At 41.3% G+C, this 25,273-nt stretch overlaps 1 protein-coding gene across 2 annotated transcripts in view; it reads right to left on the bottom strand.

Annotated features, from left to right (window-relative positions):
* LOC101898949 (probable nuclear hormone receptor HR38) overlaps nucleotides 1-25,273 on the bottom strand; it is a 209,554-nt gene that overhangs the window by 35,356 nt on the left and 148,925 nt on the right. The window contains exon 1 of one of the 2 annotated variants that reach the window (XM_059124543.1): nucleotides 17,267-17,572. The exons of the other annotated variant lie outside the window; for it this stretch is intronic. The gene's annotated coding sequence lies outside the window, so the exon portion shown is untranslated. Of the gene's footprint in view, nucleotides 1-17,266; nucleotides 17,573-25,273 lie in introns of those variants that run through there. 2 annotated transcript variants of the gene reach the window in all.

Here is a 25,273-nt window from a genome sequence, read left to right as displayed (position 1 = left end):
TAAGATACGCCAAACATGGCTTTTGTATTTTTGTTGACTATTTTTTGGGGAATACAAGCCCGTGTTTTCGAGGTCATGTTTTCAAGGAGGTCTGTCCAATGTGGATTTTTATGAATGTTTTTTTAAAGGGTTCCAACCCCTATCAACGTTGATTTTTTATGTTTTGTAAAGGAAACGTGGGTTTATCATCGTGTTTTTTCAACGTCTTTTTTTAAAGAACCAGAGCTCGTAATAACTTCGAATTTATAGGAGTTTTTTAAGGAATTTATGACTTGCACAGGGATTTTTTATATCCTCAGCCATATGGCAACAGAGGGTATATATCATTTGATACGGTTAAAACGTGCCTAGTCGAAATAACGGTTTTAGACCCTAGGTCCCTTTCGACCAAATCCGTTTCAGAACATTTCGAGTCGATCTAGCGATGTCCGTCCGTCTGTCTGTCTGTCTGGCTGGTGCGCACGATAACTCTCGAAGGGAGCATCCGATTTGGTCCAAACTTGGGACATCGTAATATTTTTGTCAAACTTAGATCGAGTTCAGAGATGGACAATATCGGTCCACTCCTTGAGGTACCTCTCCACAAATGGTCGAAATTTTCAACAAATGTATTTTATGCACAGAAAAAGAAACGATACTTCGATTTTGCTCCAACTTTGTAAATTCTAATATTTGCGTCAGTGCTAGGTCTGGTGCGAAAATGGACAATATCGGTCCAATCCATCCAGTACCTCCCCCATAAATGTTCACAATTTTGAATAATTACAACTCTGGTAGAATGTGATGTAAGAATCCGATTGTCTTCAATTTTCACACATCCCAATATTTATATTGACCCAGGTTTTAAGATATTTTCTGCACAGAAAGAGAAGCAGTAATCCGTTTTTGCTTTAACTTTGCAAATCCTAATATTTGCCTCAGATCTAGGTCAAGTGAAAAAATTAATAATACCGGTCCACTCCATCAAGTGCCTCCCTCACAAAGGGCAAACATTTTGAATGTCCATGAAACTCATTCAAAAGCCTCTGGATTGTTGGAGATTTTTGAAAATACTTTTAAAAGGATGAGACTATCAACGTGAAATTGGAGAGGATTTCTAAAGAGAACGTGGATTTTAAGAATCCCTATCAACGCGAATTTTTGAAAATGCTTGAATAATTTTTGAAAACACTTAAAAAAGTATCAGCGGGGATTTTAAGGATGTTTTTCACAGGGATCCGAGGTTTTTTTACTTTAAATTTCAAAAATGTTTTTTCTAGGTATCAGAGGTTCTATTAAGGTGGATTTTTAAAATATATTATAAAATAAATTATTAAAATATATTTTAAAGGGACAGTTCCATAAGCGTCGATTTTAAGTAATATATTTGTAGGAACCCGTACTGCTATAATATTAGAGTTTTTAGAATATTTTAAATAATAGTTAATAATATTAATTTTAGACATTTCTAATTTTTTAATGATTTTTTAGTTTTTAAGAATTTGTATACCAAGCTCTAAAATATATAACCCATAATGAAAAAAAATATATTTTTGATGACATTTATGTACCTTCAACTAAGATTTTAATGATTTTTGTTAATTTTTTAAAATTATTTTTTTTTTTTCATCAACATTTATAATTTTTACGAATATTTTCCCTCACCATACCATCTCTCCAGTACGCCTGGATTTTTAAGATTTTTTCCTTACACCTGGTCTACTATGGCAATTATCAAAATTAATCAAATACTAATAGGTGTTCGCATGTCATAGCATTTCCTATGATAATGTAAATATTATCTTGAAAAGTTTCAGTTTTTCTTCTTCTTTTCCAAACCCACACATATAAACCATGTTTCCCCCTCAGAAAAAAAAACTAAACAAATGCCTGTCAAACCCTTCCAATGGGAAATCATGTAATTAAACTAGTGAAAGTAATCAACAGAAAAAAACAAAAAATTTGAACAAGCAAAGATTTAATTTGACCCAAATAAAGTTAGCAGTGGATGAAATGAAAAACAAAAGACTTAAGACACAAACGCTACAAATGGAAATATTACAAAACCAATAAAAAGGCAATGCCACTGCAAACACACACAAAAAGAACAACAACATGAAAAACATCTTAAAGATGATACCTACATTGGCTCCCAGTGATAATGATTTCTCATTTCGATACCAAGTGCAAGTAGTCGTGGGCTTCCTTCCCTACATACCTACTTTGAGAGTACTCTTTTTTTGGCGATTACCTAAATTGCTGTTGTGTGTTTAGGTTTATGTTTTTTTTTTGCTTTGAATTTGTGTAGCATGTTAGTCTGACTCGCTAATGATAAATGTAGGGAATGATTAGAGCCCAAACGGAGGGACTCAATCCAGGGAAAAGTAAACAACGAGGAGTAATAGAAGAAAATGCAATACAAGAAGTAGGAAGTCTATTAAGTAAACATTCGTCGAAGGAATAGAGTGCGCTTAACATCGACATTAGCTAGGCAAGATCGTGGGTTTTGTGATGCGATAGCATCAAATCGAAATTAACTGAACCTGCCAAAAACAACAACAATAAAAATAGCAACAACAACAGCAGCAATTGCAAGGGAAAACACTCCAATGCCCTGTATCACATTGAGCTGAGCCCAAATTTTACAAAAAACGAAGACTGTGGTTTAAGGGTTTCATTTTGGGTCGCTAATTTTGGAGAAGTTAAGGGCTAGAATTGTGGATATTCTTAATTAAGTTTAAAAGCCTTTAATAACAAGAATCTCGAACCTTTCTAGAAAATAGCTTGGAAACGTCTATAAAAGTCGATTCGACAAGTCTTCAAAATTCGGTTAAGCTTGTCTAAAAATACTCGTCTATGGATACTTTCTTCTCTCTCTCCCTCCACCTCTTTCACTTTTCTAAATTTGTTTCTTCTAGCTTGTCTATAGAGGTTCTCTTCTATTCGTCTATAGACATTCTCTTCTATTCGTCTAAAGAGGCCCTCTTCTGTTCGTCTAAAGAGACCCTCTTCTGTTCGTCTAAAGGGACCCTCTTCTGTTCGTCTAAGGAGACCCTCTTCTGTTCGTCTAAAGAGACTCTCTTCTGTTCGTCTAAAGAGACTCTCTTCTGTCCGTCTAAAGAGACTCTCTTCTTCGTCTACAGAGACTCTTTCCTTTTCTTCTATAGAGACCTGGTCTCTAGCTCGTCTATAGAAAAAGACCTCGTCTCCAGCTCGTCTATAGAAAAAGACCTCGTCTCCAGCTCGTCTATAGAAGACGACCTGGCCTCCAGCTCGTCTATAGAAGACGACCTGGCCTACAGCTCGTCTATAGGAGACGACTTGGCCTCCAGCTCGTCTATAGAAGACGACCTGGTCTCCAACTCGTCTATAGAAGACGACCTGGTCTCCAATTCGTCTATAGAAGACGACCTGGCCTCCAGCTCGTCTATAGGAGACGACCTGGCCTCCAGCTCGTCTATAGGAGACGACCTGGCCTCCAGCTCGTCTATAGGAGACGACCTGGCCTCCAGCTCGTCTATAGGAGACGACCTGGCCTCCAGCTCGTCTATAGGAGACGACCTGGCCTCCAGCTCGCGTATAGGAGACGACCTGGCCTCCAGCTCGCGTATAGGAGACGACCTGGCCTCCAGCTCGCGTATAGGAGACGACCTGGCCTCCAGCTCGTCTATAGGAGACGACCTGTACTCCAGCTCATCTATAGAAGACGATCTGGTCTCCAGCTCGTCTATAGAGACTCCCACCAAAGCGTCTATAGAGACTCCCTCCAACGCGTCTATAGAGACTCCCTCCAACTTGTTCAAAGACACTGCCTCCAACTCGTCTATAGAGACACCCTCCAACTCGTCAATAGAGACTCTCTCTAACTCGTCTATAGAGACTCCCTCCAACTCGTCAATAGAGACTCTCTCCGACTCATTTATAGAGACTCCCTCCGACTTGGCTATAGAGACTGCCTCCGACTCGTCTATGGAGACTGCCTCCGACTCGTCTATGGAGACTGCCTCCAACTTGTCCAAAGAGACTGCCTCCAACTCGTCTATAGAGACTACCTCCAACTCGTCTATAGATACTCCCTCCAACTCTTCTATAGAGATTCCATCCAACTCGACTATAGAGACTCTCTCCAACTCGAAGACGACTCGTCTATAGAGACTCTCTCCGACACCTCTATAGAAACTCCCACCCGCCCGTTTATAAAGACTCATCTGTAAAGACTCACTCTAGGTCGCCTTAAAGGACTTTCCCTAGCTTCCCTAAAGGGCTTTCTCCGATTTATCTTTAACACCTTCTTCCAGCTTGTCCAGGAAGATTCCCTTTCGCACTTCTGGAGATAAAACATTACTGGTTTTATCTCTTTCTCTCTTGATTCCCCTCCCATTTATGATTCCCTGACCACTGTTTACCTCTTACTACCTCGAAACAAAAATCGCTTTCGAAGACGAAACTAAGTTAATTGGAAATTCCCTTTTTGTTCCACTCAATAATATTCTCACCGAAAGCGAATCCAATATTAGTTGGGTACTTAGTTGTGTACTGAGGACCGACAAGTAGACAGTGTAGACAGAGACACACAACAAGCCCCCACACACCAAAAATTGTTACAGGACTGGGCCGGACAGACAAATAGACATAACACGATTTAACAGCAGTAACTGTTGGAACTAACACTCAATGCGGTTGGGAAGAAAATCCAGAGAAGCAACTGGGCAAGACGGTGTGAAAGCCAAGCAGACACAGTTAGCCAAGAAAAAAACGACTGCCATAGAAGACGGAAGGGATACTCATCTGCTTTGGCAACATGTTTATTGTAATAAGATTGGCGTGAGTGAGTTTCTGGTTCAGACACTATTCTCTTGTCCGCAGTTGTTGTTGTTGTCTGTAAAATGTTTGCTAAACAACTCCAACAACATTCGTTAAGACATGAATGACGAAATGAGTGATCATATCCAACCCAAAAAGCAAGAAAACCCAAAACAAAAGAAGGCAACCAATCAAAAGTATAGGTGTGTGTGCGGATGTTGGTGTGAATGGACTCCACATTGCCGGGAAAGACCATTGAACGATTGACACGATGTGAACCCAAGTGACGTTACGTTATAACGTCACTGCTATAAAATATATTTTATTTAAAATACATCGATCGTTGGGTAGTTAGTCGCTGGGTTCATCAATCCATCCAGCGAGCCCACCATCCTTTTTGGCCAACTACCCTTTACTCTTGGCCATAGGTCTGCCAGGTCTTCGATGGCAGTTCATATGAGTAGGTCTTCAGTTAGGCAGGCAGGCAGACAGTCAGTCAGTTAGTCCGCTTGTTTATGTGTTAGCAAGTCAACGGTTTTATTTCACTGGGTCACTGGTGGAAATCAAAAAGTCGACGAGACAAAGTTAAACTATTGCACCACCACCACCGCTAACAGCTCCGGCACTCTCATTGACCGGCCAGCTACATAGCCTTACAGACTATTGTCATAGATGTATGTGCTGTTGTTGTTGTTGCTGTTTCTCGTAAAACACTTACTTTAAATCAGTCATTGTTTAAATCATCAAAAAAAGTGCCGCGATTCAAAAAAAAAAAAAAAAAAAAAAAAACAGCCATAGCTTTGCTCCATAGACTTTGATGACAGTTATATGATGATGAGATGATAATGCTGCAACCGACGGCATTGGCGGGGGCAGGGGTGGCGGATGGTACATCACCACCTCCTACATTGGTTTTTTGTTGTATTTTTTGCTGTTGATCAAGTCATGAGTAAACTATAATTGGTGGTGTCGTTGTTGCTGTTGTTGTTGTTGTTGGAGGTGTCTTGTCTAACCAGGAAAATGTCCATCCATCCGATTCATACATATGCAAAGATAGGTGAGGCAATACGTTCAAATCACATTATGGCATCATCGTCGACATTACTACAATGGTCAGTAATGTAATGTTTAAATGTCCATCATTAACTTGGGGATGGCTAGAGAAACGGGAGTTCTCATGGGATTTTAAAATACTCATCAGAATTGCGTAATGAGGGAGAGGAGTTCTAGAGCTTCTAATCTTATGATCGAATTTTTCGTTGGTGTCTGAATTATAGATTGGTCAGAAAGTCAACTTTCCTTCAATCCTTCCATAGAGACTACCTTAAGCTCGTCTCCAGAGACTACATTCATCTTCGCAATAGAGACTAACCTTAGCTTCTCTAAAATGGTGCTCAGCAGATCATCTAAAAAGGTCGGACCTAACTCGTCTAAAAAGGTTCCATTAGCTCGTCTAAGTGGGTGCCCTTAAGCTTGTTTAAAAATATGTTCTATAACTCGTCTAAAATATACCCCTCAACTCGTCGAAAAGGTGAATTTCATTTTGTGAAATGGTAATCTTCAACTCATATAAGAAGCTGGCCTTGGACTTCCGGGACTGCTTGGTGGACTTTACATAGCTCATCTTAAAAAGACATCCTTCAAATTGTCAAAATATGTCCCATAGCTCGCCTAAAAGCTTTCCTTCAGTTCGACTAAGCTCGTGTAAATATGAGCCATTTAACTCGTGTAAGAAGATCTTGTACTCGTCTAAAGGGCGCCCTTCATCTTGTCTAAAAGGTATCTTCCAACTCCCTCTTCAACTCGTCTAAAAATATACCCTTCATCTTGACTAAAAGATATCCCTTCAGCTCGTCTAAAAAGCTGTCCTTCGCCTCGTCTCAAAAGATATCAAAAGCTCGCATAAAAGGTACCCTTTATCTCGTCTATAAAGATGCTCTTCAGGTCGTACCAAAATATACCTTACAACCAGTCGATAGATACTGCAATCCTATTCTCTTCAGCTCGTCTAAAATAAATGCCTTTCAGTTCGTCCAAAAAGATGCCATTCACTTCGTTTAAAAAGGTGCCTTTCAGCTCGTCTATAATGACCCGTTTCCTTTAGCTCGTCAATAAGCCTTCCTCTTGCATTTAGATCGTCTACAAAAACACCTTTCGCCTTCAGCTCGCTTAAAAAGCTTAATTTGTCTTCAGCTCGTCTAAAAATAAACTCAGCTCGTCTAAAGAGAGAGACTTCCTTGTCTCCTTGCCATTGAAGAAGCTTCTTTCCATACACTTCGCCTGAAGAGAGAATCTTCTTGCCCTTAGCTCGTCTATAAGAGAAACTCCCAGCTTTCACAGCTCGTCTAAAGAGAGACATACCTGGTATTCAGCTAGGAAGAGACTCCCTGTCCTTGTCAGCTGGTCAATTGAGACATACTCCCTGGCCTTAATTGGTCTAAAAAGAGATTCCCTGCTTTCAGCTTATCTATAAAATCACCTTCTATATAAACCCACCTTCGCTTTTTTGTAAGCTTCCTCCGTTCCTTTATAGATACTCTATTCCACTTCCCTATGAGGATTGCCCTCTGTTTCTCTCCCTGGCTTTGGCTGATTTAAGGAGAGATACTCCCCGTCCTCAGCTGGTGGAAAGAGAAATACTCCCTGGGCTCAGTTGGCTTATAGAGAGACTCCCCTCCTTCAGTTCATATATAAAACTTTTCCTATATAAACTCCCAAAACTTATCTACAACCACTCTCACTGGTCCTCTATAATTACTCTCTTTCCCTATATAAACTTCCATCCGCTTCTCTAGAAATACTCCCTCTGGACCTTTATAAATGCTCTCTTCCACTTCCCTATAGGGATGACACTCCGTTTCTTTCCCTGGCTTTCATCGGTCTAAATAGAGAGACTGCGTGCTGTCGTCTCGTTCAAAAGGAGAAACATACACTCTCCCTCTCTCCCTTCAGATAATCTATAAAAAACCCTTTATAGAACTCCGCTCCTTTTCTCCACAGGCCCCATACACTCCTTCATATAGGCTCCATACACTCCTTCATATAGGCTATATCCACTCCCCTATAGATACTCACTTCCACTTTCCTATTGTCCTTCGTTCCTCTATAAAGTCTCTCACATCTCTATAGAAATACCTTTCCATTCTATATGAAGGCCGCCTTTCGCTGACGAATAGAAACAGCATATATTCCATTCCGCAGGTCCATATAGACTTCTTTTTGTTCGTATGTAGGAACTTCTCTTGTCCGTATATATATATCTGTAAATCGTCTACAGTGACCTCGTCTACAGGGTTGCCCATATTCGACGGACCTTTGGGCCCATTCCAATCGACGAGGCTTGTCCGCAGGCAACATTCTTTGCGTCAATTGAATTTTGTACGGGAACAAATGCAAATCAATGCGAATAATCCGTTGTAAAGTGGACCGAGCCATGCCCAACTGCTGAGAACGGCGTTTTTGGGATGTTCTTGCGGACCTCTCAACACTGGCTCGTGCGGCAGCGATATTCTCGGCCGATCGCCTTTGTCGACTTTTATATGGCCTCTTCGGATTAGAAAGAGCCTTACCGCACTTCTCACATTTTTAATGTTTTAAAAGCACGTTGAGTTTTCACAATTGACTTCTTCTGTTGAAGCTAAATTTCAACTATTTCAGAGCGCTCGCGTGGCGTGTTTTGGTTCATGGTAAAAATCTGCTTGGACTGACCCTTCAAACGCGGTATGTCATTAAGCGATGTGACATCTCTGTCAAAAGTTATGGCGTTGCCAGATGGGTCCGTCGAATATGGGCAACCCTGTATATATCCTTTTCTATAAAGGCTACCCTCAACTCGTCTATATATACTCTCCGCAGCTTGTCTATAGAAACTCTCCTCAGCTCCGCTTGAACTTCTTCGAACATAGGTCTAAAAAATTGTCTGGTTTAAAAAAATTACCTTCCGCTCATCTTCTCTTCGTCTCCTCCCATCCCCTCCCAATTAGAGGCCCCCCTTGGTTTCGCCACATTATTACCTCCGATCAAATGTCATCTGAATAGGCGCTCTGAACAATAATTATAATTTGATTGACAAAACAAAGATCGACCATTATGATTATTGGTAAAACATAACAATGAAGCGAATTACAGCGCTAACAGCAAATGACCGATCGATGATATTCAAAGCGTTTTACACATTTCAATTTAGAAAGAAGAAGAAGAAGAAAAAAGTCTCATTGCAATGACACAATGACATGAACACACATTCAGTGCATCTGGAGAGTTGTTGGCGTTGGGAGAGCATCTGCCATTCCATCTGGCGACCCATGTGTAAACTCTGACATGGTTTTCCGATGATCGGAGACAACATGGAAAAAGAAGAAGAAGATGATACCCGACAATTTTCCCACTAACATGACATGGTTGGAGTTTTCCTGATGTTGCGCTTCTTCTTCGTTTTCATTTCTTCTACACGACCAGGAGAAGAAGTGGCACAAAAAATGATCTAAACAACGAATCAATGCAACAACAACTGCTTTATAACTCCTGATTTTTTTCTTTAACATTCCAGGAGGGAGGCTGAATGTCTACCAGCCAGCTTGACTCCCTGGATGTTGACTCTGATGCTCTGCCTTCGGTCGAGCAACTAACAAAGTGATTACATAACTTTGCTAATTTTTCGGCTATTTTTACTTATTTTTATTGTTGTAGTTGTAGTTTGTGTTGTTATTGTTTCTTTTTTTATATAATATTGTGTTGTTAATACATATTATTTTCCTTCGAAACTTGCAACATACATTGTTAATAGCCTACAGAGCCCCATGGCTGTGGAACACAAAGGCTCACCAACACCACAACAATGTGAACGACAGACCGACCGACCGACTGGGCCACAATAACATTAGCATGGGGTTTGGCCAAAATCCGATCTTAGGTTAGCTGGCTGGCTTGTCAACAAGGGAACCTTTTTTGGGGGTTTGGAAAGGTTTCCATTTGGAAGGAGTTACTTCTATAAATGCCTCAATATCATCAACCATCGTCGCCTGGCCTAAAATCAATGTTTGGGAATAAATCTTGGTTTAGTTTTTTTTTCTCCAAATTTAATTTTTTTTACATCTTCTGCACAGGCACAGGCATCATCCATGGCTTATGGTATCATGGCACTCGTATTTCTTGGGGGAATTTTGTTGGATTTTTTTTTTTTTTTGATTCACTCTCTTCCAACATTTTTTTTTGGTATTGAAGCCCAGGCATTGGTAATAACTTGTTGGCAAGAGAAGTGCCGTTGTTGCTGTTGTTACTGTCTTCGGCAACAATGTACTTTGTCAAGTTGGTAACAGCGAGCAACAACTCCTCTGTCAGCCTGCCAGCCAGGCCGTCAGTCAGTCAGTTGCGCATTGAGTGGTGGCAAGTTTGCCATTGTATGGCAGCCCGGCCAATTTGATGGCGGAACAGAAGAGTCTTTAACGACATCCACATTTCCACTGTGGATGAGCATTTTCGATTAACATTAACATATATTTGGCCACCATAGCCATACCCCGTATGGCGAGGTTGGCTGGTAACCCCAGGGGGGAAAACTGAAGCTTTGTTTTTCTAATAAGATATGGGAATGCCTCCCGAAGATGTGGCCATATTCATGTAAGCACACCAAATGTATGGCCGCTATCGGTTTGATATAATATTATTGAATTATGATTGGATTTATTCAAATTGATTGCGGTTTGTGAACATTTTGAAATGAAATATTATTTGTTGTTGTTGGTTGAGATTTTTCCTCCATGGGGAGATTTTGGTAATAGGCCACATTTGAATGCAACAAATTTGTAGAAAACTTCAAAACTTCAAACGGTTCGTCTATAGACCTCCGGTTCGTCTATAGAAACGACCTCGGGTTCGTCTATAGAGACGACCTCCGATTCGTCTATAGAGACGACCTCCGGTTCATCTATAGAGACCACCTCCGGTTCGTCTATAGAGACGATCTCCTGTTCGTCTATAGAGACGATCTCCTGTTCGTCTATAGAGACGATCTCCTGTTCGTCTATAGAGACGACCTCCGGTTCGTCTATAGAGACGACCTACGGTTCGTCTATAGAGACGACCTCCGGTTCGTCTATAGAGACGACCTCCGGTTCGTCTATAGAGACGACCTCCGGTTCGTCTATAGAGACGACCTCCGGTTCGTCTATAGAGACGACCTCCGGTTCGTCTATAGAGACGACCTCCGGTTCGTCTATAGAGACGACCTCCGGTTCGTCTATAGAGACGACCTCCGGTTCGTCTATAGAGACGACCTCCGGTTCGTCTATAGAGATGACCTCCGGTTCGTCTATAGAGACGACCTCCGGTTCGTCTATAGAGACGACCTCCGGTTCGTCTATAGAGACGACCTCCGGTTCGTCTATAGAGACGACCTCCGGTTCGTTTATAGGGACGACCTCCGGTTCGTCTACAAAGACGACCTCCAGTTCGTCTACAAAGACGACCTCCGGTTCGTCTATAGGGACGACCTCCGGTTCGTCTATAGGGACGACCTCCGGTTCGTTTATAGGGACGACCTCCGGTTCGTCTACAAAGACGACCTCCAGTTCGTCTACAAAGACGACCTCCGGTTCGTCTATAGGGACGACCTCCGGTTCGTCTATAGGGACGACTTCCGGTTCGTCTATAGAGACGACCTCCGGTTCGTCTATAGAGACGACCTCCGGTTCGTCTATAGAGACGACCTCTTGTTCGTCTATAGAGACGACCTCCGGTTCGTCTATAGAGACGACCTCCGGTTCGTCTATAGAGACGACCTCCGGTTCGTCTATAGAGACGACCTCCGGTTCGTCTATAGAGACGACCTCCGGTTCGTCTATAGAGACGACCTCCGGTTCGTTTATAGGGACGACCTCCGGTTCGTCTACAAAGACGACCTCCAGTTCGTCTACAAAGACGACCTCCGGTTCGTCTATAGGGACGACCTCCGGTTCGTCTATAGGGACGACTTCCGGTTCGTCTATAGAGACGACCTCCGGTTCGTCTATAGAGACGACCTCCTGTTCGTCTATAGAGACGACCTCCTGTTCGTCTATAGAGACGACCTCCTGTTCGTCTATAGAGACGACCTCCGGTTCGTCTATAGAGACGACCTCTTGTTCGTCTATAGAGACGACCTCCGGTTCGTCTATAGAGACGACCTCCGGTTCGTCTATAGAGACGACCTCCGGTTCGTCTATAGAGACGACCTCCGGTTCGTTTATAGACCTAGCCCCCAGCTCATCTATAGAAGACGACCTGGTTTCTAGCCTAAAAAGACGACCTAGTCTTAAGATCGTCTATGGAATACGTCCTGGCCTCCAGCTTGTCTATGGAATACGTCCTGGTCTTCAGCTCGTCTATTGAAGACGTCTAGGTCTCTAGCTTGTCTATGAAGGAGCCCTGTTCTCCAGGTCGTCAATGGAAGATTACCTGGGCTCCAGCTCCCATTAAAGTTCCCAGCCTAAATTCGCCTAAATTTTCTATGGAGATGGCCTTCAGCTGGTCTATAGAGACAGCCATAGGCTCGTCTATAGAGACAGCCATAGGCTCATCTATAGAAAGAACCTTCGGCTCGCTTATAAAGACTCCTTTCGACTCGTCTATAAGGACTCCCTTCGACTCGTCTATAAAGACTCCCATCCACTCGTCTATAAAGACTTACTTCGACTCGTCTATAAAGACTCACTTCGACTCCTCTCTTAAGACTCCCTTCGACTCGTCCATAAAGACTCCCTTCGACTCGTCCATAAAGACTCTCTTCGACTAGTCTTTTAAGACTCCCTTCGACTAGTCTTTTAAGACTCCCTTCGACTCGTCTTTTAAGACTTCCTTCGACTCCTCTCTTAAGACTCCCTTCGACTAGTCTTTTAAGACTCCTTTCGACTCGTCTTGTAAGACTCCCTTCGACTCGCTTATAAAGACTCCCTTCGACACGTTCATAAAGACTCTATGGAGAATTTCTCAAGGTAGTATGTGAAGACGAACTCTCCTCGCTTCAGCTTATCTACAAAGATTTCCCCCAGCCTCCAACTCGTCTATTTGTAAATTTACTTTCAATTTGTTAGATATTTTGTCCATTGTCTGTCGGGTCTGTCCTGCAGCTTTATCATTTATCAAACAAATCGCAAATAATAAAATAACAATAAAATATTGAAATCCAAAAAAATCATCATCGACAACAACAACAACACGAATGGATCGACAAACGTAAAAGGAAGACACAGAACACCACCAGGGAAATCTGACGATTACACAAGATTCCTGTCGAAAACCTGTGTGCTACTTTATTATAATAATTTTGTTTTGTTGTTATTGTTATTTTTGCTGGAGCTGAGAGGAGCCATTCCTTCTTTACTTTTGGCAAGTATTAACCCACTGGTATCATCAGCTGGACTACCAAGAAGAAACAACAACGGCTCCCATCAACCAAAAACAATGGCCAAAAATTGGCTAAGCAACTGCCTGCAATTCACTCCAATTGATAAACATCAGAGCCAATCCTTTTTTGGTTACCGTTTCCATTTTTTCCATTGCTGTCGTCTTTTTCGCCTACTCCTATGTTGTGGGTCTGGACAAAAACTAAAAAAAATATGTATTTATTTATGTTCGCCAGCCAGTGCTACAAGACTTCTCATCATATTTTTTGTTTGGTTCAGTGTTTCGGCTAGGGAGTTGTTCTCTCTTTTGTGCGGCCATCCCAGCCCATAGAAGTGCTGGTTTCTGAAGTCATTCATAATTTTTGAGAATAGGGGAGGGGGACAAGAGGGGAAATACCCCATCCCCATAGCCATTTCATTTAATTAGCATAACTAAATAAATGCATTAAGAATGGCAATGTGACGGCGTTGGTACCACATGCCGCTGTGGCCAAACCAGCCAATAATTTACATGGCTGCCTTAGTTGGACAGTCACTAGGTCGATCGATCGATCATTTTTTCCCTCTTCGTTAGGTTGTTGTTGTTTCTACTGTTGATTTTGTGGTCTTTGCTTACTGAAAATGGATTCCTTTCTAATTGTCCAGAGGCTGTTTACCTTTTCTTGTCGTGTCGAATATTGGCAACTTGTTTGTCCAAATATTTTCCATATTACAATGTGGGATGGGTTTTTACCCAGGTGACATGAGAACAGGTGTATGTGGAGTTTGTTCAAAATGTTGTCTGAATATTCAGAAACGATGATATTTCTCGGGAATTTAGAGCCGTATACATTATTTTTATATTAGAAGTACATTGGTCTAATTATTTTTTTGGAACCAAATCATTTTTATTTTTAAAGAACCAAATAAAAAAGTAGACCCTTTGATCATGGTCAGGCTTTTAAATAGATTGGCTTAAAATTTGAAGTTAGGTTTCTTTGGGGGTTGAGGGCAAAGCTTCCGAGTGAAGAAATCTAACATTAATTGAAACCCGGTTTTTGGAGTTTTACTTTTTTGTCCTAAAAAATAACTCAATTTCGAATTTATTACACACTAGACCAAATCGGTTAGCAATCCAAATCCTGCAGCTGGTCTATAAAGACTCCCTCTGACTTGTCATTAAAGACCCTTTCCGACTCGTCTATAAAGGCTCCCTCCGACTCGTCTGTAGAGACTCGCTTCGACTCGTCTATAGAGACTCGCTTCGACTCGTCTATAGAGACTCGCTTCGACTCGTCTATAGAGACTCGCTTCGACTCGTCTATAGAGACTCGCTTCGACTCGTCTATAGAGACTCGCTTCGACTCGTCTATAGAGACTCGCTTCGACTCGTCTATAGAGACTCGCTTCGACTCGTCTATAGAGACTCGCTTCGACTCGTCTATAGAGACTCGCTTCGACTCGTCTATAGAGACTCGCTTCGACTCGTCTATAGAGACTCGCTTCGACTCGTCTATAGAGACTCGCTTCGCTTCGACTCGTCTATAGAGACTCGCTTCGACTCGTCTATAGAGACTCGCTTCGACTCGTCTATAGAGACTCGCTTCGACTCGTCTATAGAGACTCGCTTCGACTCGTCTATAGAGACTCGCTTCGACTCGTCTATAGAGACTCGCTTCGACTCGTCTATAGAGACTCGCTTCGACTCGTCTATAAAGATTCCCTCCGACTCGACTATAAAGACTCCCTCCGACTCGTCTATAAAGACTTCCTCCGACTCGCCTATAAAGACTCCCCCAGACTCGTCTATAAAGACTCTCTCCGATTCGCAATGGCGAAATTATACGAAAAATATGACAGATGTAGGAACAAGGCTCTCAAGTCTCTGGCCGGCAGCACTTGGGGAGCTGATAAGAAAACCTTGTAGACCTTGTACAACGCGATAGGCCGGTCTGTTGTAAACTACGCGTCTTCGGTGCCAACGTCTGCCAAGGTTAGTGGTACACAGTGGAAAAATATTCAGTACAGCCAGAATTCCGCCCTTAGAACAGAAATAGGGTGCCTCCTCATGACACCTGTCGACCATCTTCATCAAGAGGCGAAGATCTTACCGGCGGGAGAGCATAATAAAATGCTGTTAATGCAATGCCTGCTGGGATGTCACAGACAGAGACATCCAAATCACTATCTGGTGAGTAGGTAACCTCCGCTCAGGCACGTAAGAAAAGACCTTCATGATATCGAGAGAGAGGTATAAGAGAGTCCCTTGATCGACAGCCCTATCAAGCAGGACTGAATAGTATTCACTCTGACGCGGTCTCAGAAGTCATGGAAGGATATAGAGTGAATACCGTACTAGGAGACCACCCCCTTCCCATCGCAGCTGAAGAGCGAGAGCTGTACTGACAAACCCGAGTAGTTTTGGCATGGTTAAGATCCAGATGCTGCAGTTGCCTCAATTCGTATTGCGCCCGGATTGACAGCGATGTGCAGAACACCTGCCCAGCTTCTGGCACAGGCCTACATGACACGCTGCACCTATTTCGCTGCCCAGCCAAAGCTACTCAAATAACTCCAGTATTTTTGTGGACCCAACACGTATAGGTTGTGTCCTTTTTGAGACTGAACTTGGTAGCAGAACCCGAATAAGAGGAGTTTGAACGAAGACAGTAGTATGAGCTGCTACAACAACAACCGAAATTGTTTAAAATTTCGTATTTTAAGTTGGTGATTTTCTGTGACAGGAAATTGCCTATGCAGGTCCAAGTCGTCGTTCTAGCCCCATATAACGGTGGCTCCCTATATTCGGTATTTTGATGATTTGAGCGACATTATTGACCGGAATTTTTTCAAATATCGTATTTTAATATCGTAATGGCCTATGGCAAAAATCGCATATACGAATGGTGGAGGGTATTGAAAGTTCGACCTTGCTGAACTTACTGCTTTTTTACTTTTTTTTTTTTTGAAAAAACTTCCCTAGAGCTCTTAAAAATCACTCTTTAGTCGGTATGATGTACTCCATACAAAATCCTTAATATTAACTTTTATTTTTTATGGAAAGTTCTGCTTTATTTTGTGAGATGTGAGAAAAGAACAATGGACCCTGCCTCTTCACCAAAAACCAAATGTAGTACACACAATACTAAATTGTACCAAATATCGTACTATTTAGTACATTTTTTGCACTTGTAGTACACATTTCCAATAGCACCTCTTTCTGACAAACCTATCACCAACAGGGACCCCAATACTAACATTTCAAATTACCACAATTTTCCATTCCACAATACTAAATTGTACCAAATATCGTACTATTTAGTACATTTTATGCACTTGTAGTACACATTTCCAATAGCACCTCTTTATGACAAACCTATTACCAACAGGGACCCCAATACTAACATTTCAAAATAACCAGCTTTTTCCATTCACCCGAAGCGGAATTGTACCAAATTTAGTACCATTTAGTACAGTTCTTACACTTAATACACTTTTCAAAAACTACCTGTGATGTGAGAACAATGGACCCTGCCGTGATTTTCGTAGGAATATTGTTTAGATAATGGACAAACAAATTTCACTCTCTATTGCATCTCTACAATCATTTGTTTAACGAATATTTTCGTTCATTCAAAAATTACTCAGCCTTCGTGTTTTATCCTTGAGATAGAATACTTCACTAAAAGTCCATACGAATCGTTCTTGAATTTTTCATTTTTTTATAGTTCTAAAAATATTATGGCCTTGGCCCAACTAGGGATTCAAGTCTTTAAGTCACACTATTTTTTTTTCGATTTTTTGTTTTAAATTTTATGGGGTCACTTATTTTGAACTGAAATCTATTTCCACATTCACATTCACTTCACACACACATTTCAGAGATACTCAAAGATAATTTTTTTTTATTTGGCAAAATATTATTAAAGAATAAAAATTGTTAATGTTCCATAAATTGTATGGCGAAAAAAACACCGTTATTTTTTTTTTTTTTTTTTTTTTCAAATTAAATATTCAATACTCGGAAATAGTTGATCATAAAAATGCAGGTTTAATGTAAAACTGATGAATTTTTTTGTTTTGACCAAACATGGTTGTGGGCTCTCGGATGGCACAAATCTTACCGCAACATCGAAACGAAACGCCAACAAATTAGACAAGATTTTAATTAAGAAAAGAAGTAGCTGCAGATGAGGTGAATCGGCAGCCACAACAACAACAAAGATGTAGAAGAAAACACCCGACGGACAACAATTATTATTATTACAACATTAGTGATTATTGGCAAATGCAAGAAGGTGTTGTTGTTGTTGTTTTCCAAATTTTATTGTAATTAAATTCTAAGCACCACTAACAGAACGTGTGTAGAACGGGCGTGCATTGCGAATTTTGTGTGTGCGAGACAACCGGCAGAATTGTAGAAGGCGGCGACAATAACTAAAGATGGTGAAACAAAACGCAAAAAAAATGATATTCTGTAGCTTGTTTTCGTTTTCGTTTGTGTTGTTGCTTTTATTGTTTTTGTTGTTGAAACAAAATCAAGATTTTTATTTTTTTTTTTGAAATCAATGGAAATTATCGTTTGCGTTCGTTCGACCGTCGAACTAACTGACTGCCGTTTAGTCCATCTTCACCATCGTACACACATAATCGCCTAGAAAGCAAGAATTGCAAAGAATCACGCTTAGAATTGACGCAATATGCAAAATAGTAGTTGCTGGTATTAGACAATCAAAAATTTTTTTCTATAAATGAGCGGTGTGTTCTAATGATGATGGTGATGATGATTATCATGATAATAACGATAATGATTAATGATAATGAAGTTCGCTTTGATGCTGAGAGTGTTAGCTTGTATAGATTGTGTCTAACTGTTTTCTTGAAGGTCGTTTGTTCCGTCCATTCCATGTGAAATGCAGCTACAAAATGCTGGCTAACTCTTCCACTTCTCTTTTGTTTATATTTGTTAATAATTTAAATTAATTAACGAATTTATTATGGAATTATAACAAATTTATCCAAATATAGAACAAGAACCAAAAAAATGGTGGTCAAGTCGACTGTGGGGGATTTTACAAAAAATAAATAAATAACTAAAAACAAGTAAAAAAGCTGTAAGTTCTCCCGGGCCAAACTTTGAATACCCTTCTCCATTTGGAACGAATTTGGCAATTCTGAAAAATCTTAAAAATACCGAATGTATACAAATATTATTCAGAATCTATACAATTTTCTGTCGTAGGCTGTAGTATCCATTTCGAACTTCAAATATCAAATTTGAAACAATTCTGGTGAAAAATGTCCCTAAAATCATTAAAATTCGCTAAAATCATCAAAATACCGAATATCGGGGGGTACAGTTATATGGGGGCTATACGAAGACCTGGACCTACATGGCCCATGCAGACATAAAATACATTTGAGCAAAATTTTAACAATCTACTTCAATTCGTTCGGAAACTAGAGTGATTTCTACAGACGGACGGACATAGCTAAATCGACATAGAATTTTATGCTGATCAAGAATAATATACTTTGTAGGGTCTAAAATGTGTATTTCGAGGTGTTCCAAACGGAATGACAAACTTAATATACCCTCCATACTATGGTGGAGGTTATAAAAATATTAAAGACAGGTCAAAAGCCGGGCAGGGCCGACTATTTGATACCCTACACCATCATGCATATTTAGTAGAACTACCCTTAACAAATATACGTTTATTTTGGGAAATTATGTGAAGTAGATCATAGGTTGTAGTACCCATAACGAGCTTCAGCAACAAAGTCAAAAGCCATAATTTTTACACTTTTTTTAAATGTTATTGAATGAAAGCAAACAAATGTCGGATAGAGCATAAAATTTTAGAATTCGTTTAGATTTGTTCGAATTGGTCACCTTTGGCCCGAATTATGACCTTCAAACGGCCAATGAAACCGTCACAAGCTGCCCGAATGTTGCTCTGCGGTATTTTGGCCAGACACAATAGTCCAACGGATTGGTAGTCGGAGATTTTGCTGGTCATTGTGCGCTGGAAATGAAGCGAGGAACCTCATTTTGTAACCATTCTTGGGTGGCGCGTGCTGAGTGCGATGGTGCTGAGTCCTGTTGGAATGCCCAAGGTCTGCGGCCAAAATGTTTGCGTGCCCAAGGCTTTAATACACCCTCCAGGATATTTTCGTGATAATACTCGGCATTTATTCTGATGCCACGGTCGATTAATACGAGCGGAGAGCGACCATCGGCTGTTATGGCGGCGCACACCATCACCATGGCCGGCGCTTGAGTTCTGGTGGCCAACCGAAGGTGCACATTTTCAGCTGATCTCTTTGGTACGTAAACACAATCATTTTGTTTGTTTACAAACTGCTGGACAACGAATGTTTTCTCATCGGAGAAAACCAAATTTGGCAGTTCACCACTTTCGGCTAAGCGAAGAACTTTAAGTTCTTGCACTTTTTGGAATTTCAATGGCTTTGCCCCGAGCTCATTTTTCAATATTTGCCGAATGAAATATTGAGATATGCTCAGCTCACGAGCCATTTTTCGGCCACTGCGACACGGGTTTCGATCAAGTTGCTTCCTTACTTTTCGAACCATTTCTGCTGATGTTGCTGTTTTCTTCCGTCCAGTTCTTTGTATGTACCAGCATCACGGTAGCGAGCGATGGTACGAGACACAAAAGATTATTTCACATTCAAATGCTGGAGTGCTCTAACGATAGCCACTTGTGGTTTTCCAGCCAAATATAAAGAAATCACACTATCACGCTTGAATTCCATCACGAATAACTTTTTTTCTGGAAAATTCTCACCAAAATGCTTTTGTACGCTTGTAAACAATATAATGAGCTGTCACTGGAATAATTTTAACAGCTGTCGGACGAGTGGCTTAGAAATGACAGCAGTCTGAAGATGGTTGCAGTTTTTTCATCTCACGCTGTATATCTTCGTCCGATTTGCCATCTATTGAGTACCAAACGTTTAATATTAGTCCCAATAGGATCGAATTTAGCACTTACGACCAAATTGAGTCCAGAAACAAGTATATCAAATTGGTGAAAATCGGTTCAGATATAGCTATAGCTCCCATATATATTGTTCATCTGATTTGTTGAATTTGTCCTGCACAGCCTCAATATGCACTCCGTAGTAACGATATTCTGGGAAATATATCAGATACAGCTCAGAAATACCTTTGCCAAATTTTATGGAGATCGGTTCAGATTTGGATATAACTCCCATATATATCTTTATCCGATTTCAAGTAAATTATGCACTAAATGGGTAATAGAAGCCCGAATTAAAAAGGCACAAATGCCTCGATAAATTTAGTAGAAAGCGACTCAGACGAGGATATTCCTCTCATATATTAGTTACTATCATAGTTGGTATTATTTAATTGTCACAAATTCTCCATTAAAACTTTTATTTGTTATGTAAAGTTCTACTAAATATGTTAAGTGGTGTAGGGGTTCTTTACTGGTTTATTTTTTAAATTTTTCTATAGCTCTTTAAGACTCACCCTTTATAAAACGCATGCGCATCGTTCTAACAACCACACCTTCTTTAGCATCGCTTGCTGCGAGTCTACTTCTATCACTCTCTCCCTCTCTCTTTTTTAACAAAATATTTCTATATTCTCCGAATAAGAATAGTGGGGGAGGGAGAAATTCGATGACAAGAACAAGTCCGGCTAATTAAACATAAAACGATTTCTGGCACTTACTAAAGCTTAATTTGTTGCCGAACAGTACAACAACAACTACAAAAAACATGATTTGAAACACACATCATGCATATTTTAAACAAAATTGTTGCTGTTTGCCAGGAAAATGCAAATTCCGACAAATTTCACACAGACACACGAATATTCTAATTAGTATTCACTGTTGAATTGATTTCATTATTATTTTTTGGTTGTCGCTCCACTGATTTAGTCGATTAAAAAAATGCAGTTAAGAATTTGTTATGGGGCATAATGACACTATTTGGGAATTTTTAGGAATATCAAGTTAATCGACTTTTCGGGACAATTTCTTATTCTCTAACTGATTTATAATTGCTGTTTTAAATAGGCCTCGGGTTAAATAACTATATAGTAAGAGCACCCTCTGGGACTTACAATGCCGTGTAAGAAATATGTAGGATGGAAGGAAAAATACTGAGAATCGTTTTATAAAATAGCATTATATCTGCTTAAAAGCCGCACCAATCCGAAATCATGGGCGCAATCAGTATTCCAGCCCCCTTTGAGGTATTAATTTTGAACGCCACAATTTAAATATTTTTTTTAAGTGTTATAATCTAACATTTAAGCTCCCATAATATTTGACTGCATTAATTGGTATTTTTAAAATATTCCACATGTGATTTTTGATTTCAAAATTAATAATATATCGATCGTATGATAGATTGTGTCATACGGCAATCAACGGTACTTGTTCTCAGCTCAAGTTGTTCGTCAACGTCATCGAAATTAGTCGAAACATGTTTTAAGTTATTTATTTTGGTTTTTTCTTGCCATAAAAAAAAAAAAATTGGAAGCATGTGCGAGAAATATTTAAAATTTATTTTCATTTAAACATGGCAATAATTAATAAAAGCGAATTGAAATTGAATTCTGTGGGTGGGTCGTAAACTAAGTTGTTGAAATAATTTTTGAAACGTAAAATGAAATATTTGAAGAGTTAAGCTCAACTCTCGTCAGAGATGTTGACGATTTCCTATAACGGACTATAGAAGACCTCCAGGTCTTCTATGGACAATAGAAGACCTCCAAGAAAACCTTCAGAGCATCTATAGCCTAAAGACGACCTTCAGGGCTTCTATAGACCAAAGAAGACATCTATATCTTCTACTGACACGAGAAGACCTGTAGGTCTTCTACTGACCAGAGAAGACATCTGGGTCTTCTACTGACCAGAGAAGACATCTGGGTCTTCTACTGACCAGAGAAGACATCTGGGTCTTCTACTGACCAGAGAAGACATCAGGGTCTTCTACTGACCAGAGAAGACATCTGGGTCTTCTACTGACCAGAGAAGACATCTGGGTCTTCTACTAACCAGAGAAGACATCTGGGTCTTCTACTAACCAGAGAAGACATCTGGGTCTTCTACTAACCAGAGAAGACATCTGGGTCTTCTACTGACCAGAGAAGACATCTGGGTCTTCTACTGACCAGAGAAGACATCTGGGTCTTCTACTGACCAGAGAAGAAATCTGGGTCTTCTACTGACCAGAGAAGACATCTGGGTCTTCTACTGACCAGAGAAGACATCTGGGTCTTCTACTGACCAGAGAAGACATCTAGTTCTTCTACTGACCAGAGAAGACCTCTAGGTCTTCTACTGACCAGAGAAGACCTCTAGGTCTTCTACTGACCAGAGAAGACATCTAGGTTTTCTACTGCCCAGAGAAGACATCTAGGTTTTCTACTGCGCAGAGAAGACCACTAGGTCTTCTGCTGACCAGAGAAGACCACTAGGTCTTCTGCAGACCAGAGAAGACCACTAGGTCTTCTGCAGACCAGAGAAGACCACTAGGTCTTCTACTGCGCAGAGAAGACCACTAGGTCTTCTACTGCGCAGAGAAGACCACTAGGTCTTCTGCTGACCAGAGAAGACCACTAGGTCTTCTACTGCGCAGAGAAGACCACTAGGTCTTCTACTGCGCAGAGAAGACCACTAGGTCTTCTACTGAGCAGAGAAGACCACTAGGTCTTCTACTGAGCAGAGAAGACCACTAGGTCTTCTACTGAGCAGAGAAGACCTCTAGGTCTTCTACTGAGCAGAGAAGACCTCTAGGTCTTCTACTGAGCAGAGAAGACCTCTAGGTCTTCTACTGACCAGAGAAGACCTGTAGGTCTTTTACTGACCAGAGAAGACCTGTAGGTCTTCTACAGACCAGAGAAGACCTGTAGGTCTTCTACAGACCAGAGAAGACCTGTAGGTCTGCTACTGACCAGAGAAGACCTGTAGGTCTTCTACTGACCAGAGAAGACATCTGGGTCTTCTACTAACCAGAGAAGACATCTGGGTCTTCTACTGACCAGAGAAGACATCTGGGTCTTCTACTGACCAGAGAAGACCTCTAGGTCTCCTACTGACCAGAGAAGACCTCTAGGTCTCCTACTGACCAGAGAAGACCTCTAGGTCTCCTACTGACCAGAGAAGATCTCTAGGTCTCCTACTGAACAGAGAAGACCTGTAGGTCTCCTACTGACCAGAGAAGACCCCTAGGTCTCCTACTGACCAGAGAAGACCTCTAGGTCTCCTACTGACCAGAGAAAACCTCTACTGACCAGAGAAGACCTCTTGGTCTTCTGCTGACCAGAGAAGACCTCTAAGTCTTCTGCTGACCAGAGAAGACCTGTAGGTCTGCTACTGACCAGAGAAGACCTGTAGGTCTTCTACAGACCAGAGAAGACCACTAGGTCTTCTACTGCGCAGAGAAGACCACTAGGTCTTCTACTGCGCAGAGAAGACCACTAGGTCTTCTACTGAGCAGAGAAGACCTCTAGGTCTTCTACTGAGCAGAGAAGACCTCTAGGTCTTCTACTGAGCAGAGAAGACCTCTAGGTCTTCTACTGACCAGAGAAGACCTGTAGGTCTTTTACTGACCAGAGAAGACCTGTAGGTCTTCTACAGACCAGAGAAGACCTGTAGGTCTTCTACAGACCAGAGAAGACCTGTAGGTCTGCTACTGACCAGAGAAGACCTGTAGGTCTTCTACTGACCAGAGAAGACATCTGGGTCTTCTACTAACCAGAGAAGACATCTGGGTCTTCTACTAACCAGAGAAGACATCTGGGTCTTCTACTGACCAGAGAAGACATCTGGGTCTTCTACTGACCAGAGAAGACCCCTAGGTCTCCTACTGACCAGAGAAGACCTCTAGGTCTCCTACTGACCAGAGAAACCTCTACTGACCAGAGAAGACCTCTAGGTCTCCTACTGACCAGAGAAGATCTCTAGGTCTCCTACTGAACAGAGAAGACCTGTAGGTCTCCTACTGACCAGAGAAGACCCCTAGGTCTCCTACTGACCAGAGAAGACCTCTAGGTCTCCTACTGACCAGAGAAAACCTCTACTGACCAGAGAAGACCTCTTGGTCTTCTGCTGACCAGAGAAGACCTCTAAGTCTTCTGCTGACCAGAGAAGACCTCTAAGTCTTCTGCTGACCAGAGAAGACCTCTAAGTCTTCTGCTGACCAGAGAAGACCTCTAAGTCTTCTGCTGACCAGAGAAGACCTCTAAGTCTTCTGCTGACCAGAGAAGACCTCTAAGTCTTCTGCTGACCAGAGAAGACCTCTAAGTCTTCTGCTGACCAGAGAAGACCTCTAAGTCTTCTGCTGACCAGAGAAAACCTCTAGGTCTTCTACTGACCAGAGAAGACCTCTAGGTCTTCTGCTGACCAGGGAAGACCTCTAGGTCTTCTGCTGACCAGAGAAGACCTCTAAGTCTTCTGCTGACCAGAAAAGACCTCTGGGTCTTCTGCTGATCAGAGAAGACCTCTAAGCCTTCTGCTGAACAGAGAAGAACTGTAGGTCTTCTGCTGATCAGTGAAGACCTCTAGGTCTTCTGCTGACAAGAGAAGACCTCTAGGTCTTCTGCTGACAAGAGAAGACCTGTAGGTCTTCTGCTGACCAGAGAAGACCTATAGGTCTTCTACTGGCCAGTGAAGACATCTAGGTCTTCTACTGACCAGATAAGACCTTCTTCTCTAGCTCTTCAATGGCCAATAGAAGGCTTCCAGCTCAATAGAAAGCCTCCACCTCTTCTATGGCCAATAGAAGGCCTCTACCTCTTCTATGGCCAATAGAAGACCTCCACCTCTTCTATGGCCAATAGGCCATAAGACCTCTAGCTCTTCTATGACCCATAGAAGACCTCCTGCTCTTTTATGGGCGATAGAAGACCTCTAGCTCTTCTTTGGGCGATCCAGATCTTTTATGAACCATTGATGACACCCAGCTATTCTATAAACCATAGAAGGGCTCCAGCTTTTCTATGAACCATAGAAGACCTCCAACTCTTGTATGAACAATAGAAGATCTCCAGCTATTCCATGGGCAATTGAAGGGCTCAAAATCTCTTTTGGTCTCCGTAATCTAACTCCAACATACCACAT

This window comes from Musca domestica, unplaced genomic scaffold (assembly GCF_030504385.1).
Source record: "Musca domestica strain aabys unplaced genomic scaffold, Musca_domestica.polishedcontigs.V.1.1 3, whole genome shotgun sequence".
NCBI lineage: Eukaryota > Metazoa > Arthropoda > Insecta > Diptera > Muscidae > Musca > Musca domestica.
The sequence above is the reverse complement of the archived record's forward strand: the minus strand, read 5'-3'. Positions and strand labels throughout refer to the sequence as shown.